The following is a 13,328-nucleotide window of genomic DNA, read 5'->3' on the forward strand; positions in this document are numbered from 1 at the left end:
CAACATCAGTCCTTCCAATGAACACCCAGGACTGATCTCCTTTAGGATAGACTGGTTGGATCTCCTTGCAGTCCAAGGGACTCTCAAGAGTCTTCTCAAAAAATACCACATTTCAAATGCATCAGTTCTTCTGCACTCAGCTTTCTTTATAGTCCAACTTTCACATCCATACATGACCACTGGGAAAACCACAGCCTTGACTAGATGGACCTATGTTGGCAAAGTAATGTCTCTGCCCTTTAATATGCTCTCTAAGTTGGTCATAACTTTCCTTCCAAGGAGTAAGCATCTTTTAATTTCATGGCTGCAATCACCATCTGAAGTGATTTTGGAGACCCCAAAAAATAAAGTCAGCCATTGTTTCCCCATCTATTTGCCATGAAGTGATGGGACTGGATGCCATGATCTTAGGTTTCTGAATGCTGAGCTTTAAGCCAACTTTTTCACTCTCCTCTTTCACTTTCATCAAGAAACTCTTTAGTTCATCTTTATTTTCTGCCATAAGAATGGTGTCATCTGCATTTCTGAGGTTATTGATATTTCTCCCAGCAATCTTGATTCCAGCTTGTGCTTCATCCAGTCCAGCGTTTCTCATTATGTACTCTGCATATAAGTTAAAGAAGCAGGGTGACAATATACAGCCTTGACATACTCCTTTTCCTATTTGGAACCAGTCTGTTGTTCCATGTCCAGTTATCACTGTTCCTTCCTGACATGCATACAGGTTTCTCAAGAGGCAGGTCAGGTGGTCTGGTATTCCCATCTCTTTCAGAATTTTCCACAGTTTATTGTGATCCACACAGTCAAGGCTTTGGCATAGTCAATAAAGCAGAAATAGATGTTTCTCTGGAATTCTCTTGCTTTTTCTATGATCCAGCAGGTGTTGGCAATTTGATCTCTGGTTCCTCTGCCTTTTCTAAAATCAGCTTGAATGTCTGGACGTTCATGGTTCACGTATTGTTGAAGCCTGGCTTAGAGAATTTTAAACACCACTTTACTAGCGTGTGAGATGAGTGCAATTGTTCAGTAGTTTGAGCATTCTTTGGCATTGCCTTTCTTTGGGATTGGAATGAAAACTGACCTTTTCCAGTCCTGCGGCCACTGCTGAGTTTTCCAAATATGCTGGCATATTGAGTGCAGCACTTTCACAGCATCATCTTTCAGGATTTGAAATAGCTCCACTGGAATTCCATCACCTCCACTAGCTTTGTTTGTAATGATGCTTCCTAAGGCCCACTTGACTTCACATTCCAGGATGTCTGGCTCTAGGTGAGTGATCACACCATTGTGATTATCTGGGTCATGAAGATATTTTTTTGTACAGTTCTTCTGTGTATTCTTGCCACCTCTTCTTAATATCTTCTGCTTCTCTTAGATCCATATCATTTATGTCCTTTATTGAGCCCATCTTTGCATAAAATGTTCCCTTGGTATCTCCAATTTTCTTGAAGAGATTTCTAGTCTTTCCCATTCTATTATTTTCCTCTATTTCTTTGCATTGATCACTGAAGAAGGCTTTCTTATCTCTCCTTGCTATTCTTTGGAACTCTGCATTCAGATGGGTATATCTTTCCTTTGCTCCTTTGCTTTTCACCTCCCTTCTTTTCACAGCTATTTGTAAGGCCTCCTCAGACAGCCATTTTGCTTTTTTGCATTTCTTTTTCTTGGGGATGGTCTTGATTCTTGTCTCCTGTACAACATCACGAACCTTTGTCCATAGTTCATCAGGCACTCTGTCTATCAGATCTAGTCCCTTAAATCTACTTCTCACTTCCACTGTATAGTCATAAGGGATTTAATTTAGCTCATACCTGAGTGGTCTAGTGGTTTTCTCCACTTTCTTCAATTTCAGTCTGAATCTGGCAATAAGGAGTTCAGGATCTGAGCCACAGTCAGCTCCTGGTCTTGTTTTTGCTGACTGTATAGAACTTCTCCATCTTTGGCTGCAAAGAATATAATCAACCTGATTTCTATGTTGACCATCTGGTGATATCCAATGTGTAGAGTCTTCTCTTGTGTTGTTGGAAGAGGATGTTTGCTATGACCAATGCATTTTCTTCGCAGAACTCTAGTCATTGCCCTTGTACTAATATTACACTGTAAAAGAGTCACATTATGGAGTAATTTCTCTTGGAGACTCTGCTGCTGCTGCTGCTAAGTCACTTCAGTTGTGTCCAACTCTGTGCAACCCCATAGACGGCAGCCCACCAGGCTCCCCCGTCCCTGGATTCTCCAGGCAAGAACACTGGAGTGGGTTGCCATTTCCTTCTCCAATGGATGAAAGTGAAAAGTGAAAGTCAAGTCGCTCGGTCATGTCCAACTCTTAGCGACCCCATGGACTGCAGCTTACCAGGCTCCACCGTCCATGGGATTTTCCAGGCAAGAGTACTGGAGTGGGGTGCCATTGCCTTCTCTGCTTGAAGACTCTAGTAATTCTTTTTAAAAACTCATTTCACTTGATGAAATTTCACTTGATGAAAGTGAAAGAGGAGAGTGAAAAAGCTGGCTTAAAGCTCAACATTGAGAAAACTAAGATCATGGCATCTGGTCCCATCACTTCATAGGAAATAGATGGGGAAACAGTGGAAACAGTGGCTGACTTTATTTCTGGGGGCTCCAAAATCACTGCAGATGGTGACTGCAGTGAAATTAAAAGATGCTCATTCCTTGGAAGGAAAGTTATGCCCAACCTAGACAGCATATTAAAAGAGATATTACTTTGCCAACAAAGGTCCATCTAGTCAAAGCTGTGGTTTTTCCAGTGGTCATGTATGGATGTGAAAGTTGGACTATAAAGAAAGCTAAGCACTGAAGAATTGATGCTTTTGAACTGTGGTGTTGGAGAAGACTCTTTTGAGTCCCGTGGACTGCAGGGAGATCCAACCAGTTCATCCTTAAGGAGATCAGTCCTGGGCGTTCATTGGAAGGACTGATGTTAAAGCTGAAACTGCAGTACTTTGGCCACCTGATGCAAAGAGCTGACTTATTTGAAAAGACCCCGATGCTGGGAAAGAGTGAGGGCAGGAGGAGTAGGGGATGACAGGTTGAGATGGTTGGATGGCATCACTGACTCAATGGACATGAGTTTGGGTAAATTCTGGGAGTTAGTGATGGATAGGGAGGCCTGGCATAGGGTCCCAAAGAGTCAGACACGACTGAGCAACTGAACTGAACTGAACCGAACTATTAGTCATAGAGTCTACTTCTTATTTCTGGCTCTCTATTGCGAGTCATAGGTAAATCCTAGGTGTTCTTCCTAATTTTCCATGATGTGTTTAATATCTGGCCTATTGACTGGGAAAATATGACCTTGGAATTTTTAGCAGGATTAAATGAAATAACCTAACTAAATAATCCAGCACAAAGAAGGACATATGGGAAATGATCAAAATAATAGCAAAACATTGGTATTACTTATTGACCAAGAGAAAAACTGTGTATAGAGTTTTATTGTTCATCACACAGCCCATAAATTGTTAATACTCTGAAAACCTATTTAACAGCAATGGCTATACACTCTTACATTCCTAGGTGTGTCATCTTGAATTATCTATGTGGGCATTCTCTTTGGTATTTTACATGTTTTGATAACAAGAAAGGAGACAAAACCTTTTTTGTAGGTGTGAGGAGGAGATTTCATTCCCCACTATTCATCCATTATTGTACAGTGTTATGATAATACATATTTAACCAAATCTCAAATGGTGTTGCAATTTTATGTTTAAGTATATTGGAGGTTATAACTAGCATTAAAACACTTCATCAATTGATTTTTATAAAAGCAGAAATCCTTTCCACTAGGAACATTTAGAATAATGTTTAACACAAAGTTTAAACATTAACATTAAAATAAATAGTCACGTTTCAATAAACTTTCATTTTTAAAGATAGCATTTTCTCTGTGATTTTACTTAGATCCTATTATAGAGAGTACTCTCAACTTAATAAATAATCAATATTTTGGAGCTGTTCTACATTGCTGATTTGTGAGAACCAATTTCACAATCACAATATATAGAAATATTAAAAAATGTGCTAATTAATTTACAATGAAGAATCCTCAATTTTTAATTGATGCACCACTAGTCACATCCAAAAACCAAAAAAAAAAAAAAAGAAAAAAAGTTAACAAAAATGAAAGAAAAAAAAAAAAAAAGGTCATTTGTTAACCCAATAAACTGAGGGAAGTAAACATGTTGTTTTTTTCTTTTGTATCTCATTTCATCCCTTGAGAGTATGTTTATTCCCTGGCCACAGTGTATGTTTGTCTACATTCTATGTGCTTACAGTCCATCTAAGCAACTGGTGTCTTCATTTGCTGTTCCCCTACCTCCTGTCTGAATGTGTCTGTTTCCATACCCTGTTCCATACCCTGTGCAACTTAAGTGTCACCACTTACTGTGCCTCATTTGACTGTCACTCATATGTTGAAGGACATCTTGGGTCCTTCTAGGTTTTGCCCATTGTTAATAAATCTGCCTTATACATGAGTTCCTAGTACTGTGCATGTGTTTTCACACCACTGAATAAATATACTGGGGCACAATTGCTATACCTATGGCGATACTATATCCAGATTCATGAGACTGTGGCAAGATGTCTTCTCAAGAGGTTGTGCCATGTGTACTCCCATCAGCAGTCAATGAGATTTTCTGTTGTTCCACATCCTCTCCAGCAATTAACTGATATTGTCAGTTGGAGGTATTTTAGCTATTTTATTGGTAGGGTTATCTCATTAGTATTTTAATTGTCTTTTCCCCTAACGTACAATGCATATTTTTCCCAATAATTCCCCAATGTTCAATAATATATGCATACAAATACCATTTATAATACCATTTGGTATGGTATCTACTCATATTGCCCTGTTTATTATTTTAATTTGGGGAGTTTGTTTTCGTATTATGGAGTTTTACTAGTTCTTTGAGTATTTTGCATGCAAATCTCTTCAAATTTAAGTTTTGAAAATATATTTTCCTAGTCAAGGTCTTGTCTTTCCATTTTTTGAACACTGTCCTTCACAGAGTAAACAGTTTAAATTTAACAAAGTCCTACATTATCATTTTTTTCACGGACTGTCACTTTTGTGTTGTACATGAAAACTAATCAACTTCTAACTCATGTAGATTTTCTCCTGTTTCCCACTATAATTTTTATAGTTTTGCATTTTATATTTAAGGCAATGCAGGATCTTGAGTGAATCTATGCCTAAAGTACCAAGTGTGTGTCTATTCCCTGATGGTCATTCAACTGTACCCTCATTATTTGTTGATGATGACTAAAAACTAGAAGTCTCTTTTCTGTGTTGATGTGCCTTTATTTCACTGATTAAATTCAAGTTTTCTGTGTGGCATATGTCTACTAGTGAACTCTCTATAATGCTGTGCTCTGCTGTGCTGAGTCACTCAGTCATGTCCCATCCTTTGATATCTCTATTCTATTCCATTTATCTTTATGTCTACTACTTTTAAAATATATTATCTTAATTATAGGTTTATAATAAATATTGAAATTGGGATGTGTAAGTTCATTGACATTTTCCTCATCAGTACTGCCTAGACTACTCGATGTTTAAAATGACTTTGTTGAATAGCTACAAAATAAATTGCTGAGATTTTATTGGGATTGTACTGGATCTTTAAATCAACTTAAGAATTGACAGTTTAATATTGCTGTGTCTTTTGATCATGACAAAGGAATGTACCACAACTGTCTATTTTTCTTTCATTGTTTTCCAGACTGTTTCATATTGTTTTCTTCTTTAAAAAGCTTTCAATGTATTTAAACTTATAAACAAAAACAAAAAACCCAGATCAACCATGTCTCACAGCAAACCAGTTTTCTTGAGATACAGTCCATTTTCTGAGGACTAAATTTGTGGTATACTGAGTATTTCTGGCATGCATGGACACATCTGTACTACCTGGATTTAGACCCTCAAGAGTAACTGTTTGGATAACAATATGATTACAATGCCTTAAGGTTAGGTAGTGAGTTAAGAAAAAGACTCAAAGCTACCATGAAAACTCAAGATATTTTAAATATTACCTGCTAATACCAAAGGAATAGTATATGGTATGTAATGACAAAATGACTTATAAATCAAAACACTGCATTTAGAAAATGCTAGCCTTTGAATTCTTGTTCTTCTGCCCCTTTAACACAGCAGCATTTATCAAAGCAAGTTATTATTCTAGCACATTAATAGTTGAGAAGTTGTCAAAACTTAATGGACTCCACACTTAAATCACAGTGGTGATATTCTCATGGAATTTCTTTTATGTATAAATTCCAGTCCATTTCAGTATAGACAGTAATTTCCTCATTAAATTCATTCGTGAAATGAGCTGCAATGTTTTTGTCATCCATCTGAAAATTTCTGATAAATTTAATTTGGTAAACTTTCTCATCAACAGATTACACACAGATAATTTGAAAAATATATATAATCAGTAATTTCTGAAAAAAGTGAAAGGTACAGAATATTAGACACAAAAGACTAAGTTGGATTTTATTCCATTAGATTATCTTGGTATTTGTGAAGTCAGTGTTTGGAATCAAGATTACCAGGAGAAATATCAATAACTTTAAATATGCAGATGACACCACCCTTATGGCAGAAAGTGAAGAGGAACTCAAAAGCCTCTTGATGAAAGTGGAAGAGGAGAGTGAAAAAGTTGGCTTAAAGCTCAACATTCAGAAAACAAAGATCATGCCATCTGGCCCCATCACTTCGTGGCAAATAGATGGGGAAACAGTGGAAACAGTGAGAGACTTCATTTTTGGGGGCTCCAAAATCACTGCAGATGGTGATTGCAGCCATGAAATAAAAGATGCTTACTCCTTGGAAGAAAAGTTATGACCAACCTAGACAGCATATTAAAAAGCAGAGACATTACTTTGCCAACAATGGTCCATCTAGTCAAGGCTATGGTTTTTCCAGTAGTCACATATAGATGGTGAGAGTTGTACTATAAAGAAAGCTGAGCACCAAAGAATCAATGCTTTTGACCTGTAGTATTGGAGAAGACTCTTGAGAGTCCCTTGGACTGCAAGGACATCCAACCAGTCCATCCTAAAGGAAATCAGTTCTGAATGTTCATTGGAAGGACTGATGTTGAAGCTGAAACTCCAATACTTTGGCCACCTGATATGAAGAACTGACTCATTTGAAAAGAGCCTGATGCTGGGAAAGATTGAAGGCAAGAGGAGAAGGGTACAACAGAAGATGAGATGATTGGATGTTATTACCGACTCGATGGACATGAGTTTTAGTAAACGCCGGGAGTTGGTGATGGACAGGGAGGCTTGGCATGCTGCAGTCCATGGGGTCGCAAAGAGTTGGTCATGACTGAGCGACTGAACTGAACTGAACTGAACTGTACTTCTACTCTCACTTACTAACAGTTACATATATTTATACATCCTTTATTCAAATATGATTTAGGTTAAACCATGTCTCTATTTTCTTTAGATGGAATTTCAAAGCTTAAAAGCATTTAAGTAAGTTCGCAAAGAATACAGTATCTATGTCAAGTCTTGATTGAAAAAGAATTAAATAAAAATAATTTACCAAAATATGTAATATGTATTTCCTCTTGCTTGGCTCCATTAATCTATAAAATATTTCAGTAACTTATAAATTTTACAAATCCATGTAACTCATATAAATCAAACTTGATTTGTCTCTAGTTCATTTATTTTCGGCCTTCCCTGATAAGCTTAGTTGGTAATGAATCCACCTGGAATGCAGGAGACCCCAGTTCAATTCTTCGGATGGGAAGATCCACTGGAGAAGGGATAGGCTACCCACTAGTGTATTCTTGGGCTTCCCTGGTGGCTCATCTGGTAAAGAATCTACCTGTAAGTGGAAGACCTGGGTTTAATCCCTGTAAGGAGGATCCCCTGGAGAAGGGAAAGGCTACCCAACTCCAGTAATCTGGCCTTGAGAATTCCATGGACTGTATAGTCCATGGGGTCCCAAAGAATCAGACATGATTGAATAACTTTCAATTTCACTTTCATTTATTTTCTACCAAGGGTAATAAAAGCAATAATCAAATTTTATTTTATTTTATTTTATTTTTTTTTTCAGGTAAAGTACTTTTAAGAAAAATCTGTATGACATAATAATTTTTTTTTCCCCCAAATCTTCCCACCCTCTCCCTCTCCCACAGAGTCCATAAGACTGTTCTATACATCAGTGTCTCTTTTGCTGTCTCGTATACAGGGTTATCGTTACCATCTTTCTAAATTCCATATATATGCGTTAGTATACTGTATTGGTGTTTTTCCTTCTGGCTTACTTCACTCTGTATAAACATAAATGTTTTTTCATGTCTCTGCTATGATTCCATTATTATTGTTACTCATATTCTTATTACTGAATACCTGAATAGCTATTTTCAAGTTGAAAGTGCAGTCACAATAAACCTTTTCAATATTCATAGCTATAAGGTACTTGGCAACTTCTTTATAGTAGAGATTACTAATTGTCCCTAATATGCCTTCTTTCTTTCTTTATCTGTTTAGTAACAAAACCTTAAATACATATGACCATGAGTAGATTACATTTCATAGCCTCCTATTCAATGGTTAAATTTTACCATGCATGATATAAATGATATCTTGGGCATAAATTCCAGGTAATGTCCTTAATCAAATCTGATTATGTTAGACATTTTCTTATATTTTTCTCCTGACTGGAACATAGATGTGCTGCTAAGCTGCTTCAACCATAAGGACACTGTAAGACAGGATAATGGAGAGGAACAAGACAAAAGTCATCTGGGGCCAGGATAAACTCATGGCAAAGACCATCTCTACAAGTTCTTTTGATTGTTGGAGAGATACACAGCACTTCATTAAGTGTAATAATCATGCTTGAGTAAGAGATAATGACAATTATATCTGTTTTTCTCCCCCAAGTTTTTGAGAGGTGTTCTAAAGTTATTCTTTTATTTTCCAAAAGGAAAAGGAATAGCAAAGAAAAACAAACAAAAACCCAGATTATTTAATTTCCAGCCTAAGAGAGCTATCATAATATTTTCAGAGATTTACATTCTTCTATTTATTTACCTTGCTGCAATATCTGTAATTTATTTAATGCATTGCTGAGAGAAGAGAAGAAAATTTACCAACAGTTTATTAACCATATATATTGTCAAGGAGAGAAAGAAATATCACATAACCTAATTCCAGACAGGATTATCCAAAATTATTTTAAGGATGCCTCCTCTTAATTACCAATTTGTAACAGATGATCAAAAGGTATTTGAACCACAATAAATCTTTAAACTTTTGTCTTATTCAAGGTAATGCTGACGATAGAAGGCAATACAATTGTTTTGAAAAATAAAAGTGAACAGATGACTATTTTTGGCTTATTGAGGCTCTTTTCAGTAGAGAATATGGCTAAATAGAGAAATTTACACACACCTTAGTTACCTAAAAGATGAAGTGATCCATCCTTTATTATAGTTGCCATTTAAATGGAAAGTTGCACCTCCTTACAAGTATGCATAATTTTCCTAAGGGGCATACATCCATAGATAGTTTTAAAGGATTATTGTCAGAAACTGTGAAGGATCTGAGATCACACCCTACTAACAAGCTTACAAGGTAGCCTGACTCATGGATACTGGCAGAGGACATGTGACTCCTTGGTCAGAAATGAAGGACTTCATTATTTGCAGCAAGGCACACAGATGCATGAGCTTTATGTTCATGTCGGTTCTTCTTTATTCAAACCTGATGGAGATGATGCCAAGGAGCTCAAGTGGACGCTGTAACACAAATTGTGTTACAGCTGAGGAACCTCAAGTATAAGTAACCCAAATCTTTAATACATGGGCAGTAATCAAACATGTCTAATGTTTCCTATAAAGGGAGATACTTTATTTATATTCTGGAAAAAAAGAAAATCTGTTCTCTGGCTTGTGAATACTATCTTGGTCTTCCAAGGCTGACCACTATCTAGACATCTTTAAAAAGATGGTATAGAAAAGCCGCAGCTAATACTTCTACTTTATAAAATACACAGAAACACAGAGACCAACTGAGAATTATCAATCAACATATATTTCTGTATTTCCAGCTTGTTCTTTCCTCAAACTGAAAAGCTTAGGAAAGTGCCTGTGCTGAAGATTCATACCATTTCTCCTTTCCAAGTTGCTTTCCTTTAGGAAACAGAGACGTAACATTGAGTGTGCATGCGTGCTGAATTGGGTCTGACTCTTTATGACCCTACTTGTAGGCTACCCTCCCTGTCCATGAGATTTTCCAAGCAAGATATGGGAGTGGGTTGCCACTTCTTCATCCAGGAGAACTTCCCAACCCAGGGATCAAACTTGCATTTCTTGCATAGCAGACAGATTTTTTACTGCTGAGCCACCAGGTAAGCCTTATAACAAAGTACAATAATCCAAATATGCTTTAAAGTCCATGTACAGTTTAGGCTGTTTGTCCCTGTTATAATCTGCTTTCTGTGGCACAAATCTCTTTTACTGATGTACCTTACTCTTCACTATATACAAACTTGTGAAAACAAAGAATGTATATTAAACTCCTATGTGTGTGTGTAGTAGTCAGTCAATCATGTCCGACTCTTTGCAACCCCATGGACTACAGACTACCAGGCTCCTCTCTCATGGAATTCTCCAGGCAAGAATACTGGAGTGGGTAGCCATTCTCTTCTCCAGGGGATCCTACTAACCCAGTGATCAAATCTGGGTCTCCTGCATTGCAGGAAGATTCTTTCACTGTCTGAACCACCTGGGGTTATTAAGTCATAATAACAAATAACTTGAATATGGAATGCAAATAATTAAAATGCTTGAGGTCCTAGATTTCAGGGTGTTTATGATCTACAGTTCTTCATTTATATTTACTAATACATTCCAGTTTGGAATTTCTTGCTAATAAAACCAAGTATCAGCTTTTAAGGTAAATTTCAAAGAAATAATGTCTAAAATTGCATCAAACCAATTCAAACAATCTTTCATTCATTTCATTCAGAAGTATAAGATAAATTATATGACAGATTTATATGGTGAAAAATATTCATATAAGATAGTGAAAACTATTTTTATTTGCTTGAAGGACAACATAACTTAGTAACTGAATGAATTGATTTGTCTTCTCCAACATTCTATCAGCCAGATTTCCATGAATTTTTCCTTCATCATCATGAATTCTCTCCTATCCAATTACTATATCTAAAATAAATTATCAATGACATAAATAATATGCTACTTGAGAGCTATATCACATGAGCTAGATGATGTGAGATATAGTTAATAATAAACAGAATCTATCCTTAAATTCTATAAAGTCTCTAAGTTACAGAGCAGTAACCTATCTGCCTATTAATTACAACCTATAAAAGCAATATACCTGCACTAATTAATTATTCTTGAAGTAACAACTATGGCTTAATTAAGTGTACCTTTCTTAATAATGGAATCCTAAAATAATTGGAATCTTCTGTCTAGAGGCTGTAATAATTATTATCATTAGAAAGGGAATCAAACATGGCCACACAAAGCAAAACTGTTTCATAAATGACACTGAACTTGAGATTAACTAAGGCAGTCATTCATAAACCATTCTGTAAAGGTTTAGCTACTAAATACCTTAGACTATGTGTGTCATATGGTCTCTGCCACAGTTAATCTGTCATTACAGCACATTAAGTAGCCATAGGTAGTATGTAAAAATAATGATGCTTCTCTATTACAATAAAACTTTATTTACCAAAATAGGCCATGGAGTTACCAGCCTTTTTTTCTGTAGTTTTATGACCTTCAAAGTTGAATCAAATTATTGAATTCAACTTTTACTATATTTCTATATTTCCTTGTATTGCAATCTAGGTTCCTGTCCTTCAACGTCAATGCTTAAGTTTTAAGCAACTTTATCATATACAATATTCTAATGAATTACACTGAAATGTATTTAACATACATTTTCCTTTTTCTCCATAATTTAGCATGAGTTTAAGCTTGCTTAATTTAAGGTTAACCTTAAATTAAGCTTGAGGTTACATAGATTTAGACACTATAAAAAAGCATGCTTGTTTTGTAAATGTTAAAAGATAACAGTGATAACATTTAAACTGCACAATATGACCCATCCAAAATTAAGAAAGAGAGAGATTAAGCATGCAAGTAATAGGCCATATGAATTATTTCCTTAATGTGTGTCCCTTTCTCGTTTTATGAACATATAATTTCTCTACCATAAAAATTTGGGAAATCAATAACACATAAATTTTACAATTTATTATCCCATATATCGATGTTTTCTTATGCCATATTAAGTGCCTCCATCCATTCAGTGTCTATTGATTATTGTTTTCCACTTATTAAGAATTCCCTGGGCTCTATCTTCTTTCCTATTTTCACTCAATTTAATATCTACTAGTCATGTCTGAATCTCTGCAACCCCATGGACCATAGCCAGTCAGACTCTTCTGTCCTGGAGTTGGTTGCCATGTCCTCCTCCAGGGGATCTTCCCGACCCAGAAATTGAATCCATATCTCCTGCATTGCAGGCAGGTTCTTTATCTGCTGAGCCATCAAGGAAGTCCAATATCTATTCATAGTAAAGCAATTAATATCAGTCCAGAAAACACTGGGAAAAAAATGTTAAATGTATCCATCGTATGGCAATCCTACAATTATTATTCAGTTCAGTTCAGTTCATTTCATTCGCTCAGTCCTGTCCGACTCTTTGCAACCCCATGAACCACAGCACACCAGGCCTCCCTGTCCATCACCAACTCCCAGAGTCCACCCCAACCCATGTCCATTGTGTCAGTGATGCCATCCAGCTATCTCATTCTATCTCATCCCCTCTCATCCCCTTCTCCTGCCCCCAATCCCTCCCAGAATCAGGGTCTTTTCCAATGAGTCAACTCTTCGCAAGAGGTGGCCAAAGTATTGGAGTTTCAGCTTCAATATCAGTCTTTCCAGTGAACACCCAGGACTGATCTCCTTTAGGATGGACTGGTTGGATCTCCTTGCAGTCCAAGGGACTCTCAAGTCTTCTTCAACACCACAGTTCAAAAGCATCAATTCTTTGGCGCTCAGCTTTCTTTATAGTCCAACTCTCACATCCATACATGACTACTGGAAAAACCATAGCTTTGACTTGAAGGCCTTTTGTTGACAAAGTAATGTCTCTGCTTTTTATTTATTTATTTTTTTTTTAAATGCTGTCTAGGTTGGTCATAACTTTCCTTCCAAAGAGTAAGCGTCTTTTAATTTCATGGCTGCAATCACTATCTGCAGTGATTTTGGAGCCCAGAAAAATAAAGTCAGCCACTA

The sequence above is a fragment of the Bison bison genome, unplaced genomic scaffold (genome assembly GCF_000754665.1).
Source record: "Bison bison bison isolate TAMUID 2011002044 unplaced genomic scaffold, Bison_UMD1.0 scf7180017864465, whole genome shotgun sequence".
NCBI classification, from domain to species: Eukaryota; Metazoa; Chordata; class Mammalia; order Artiodactyla; family Bovidae; genus Bison; species Bison bison.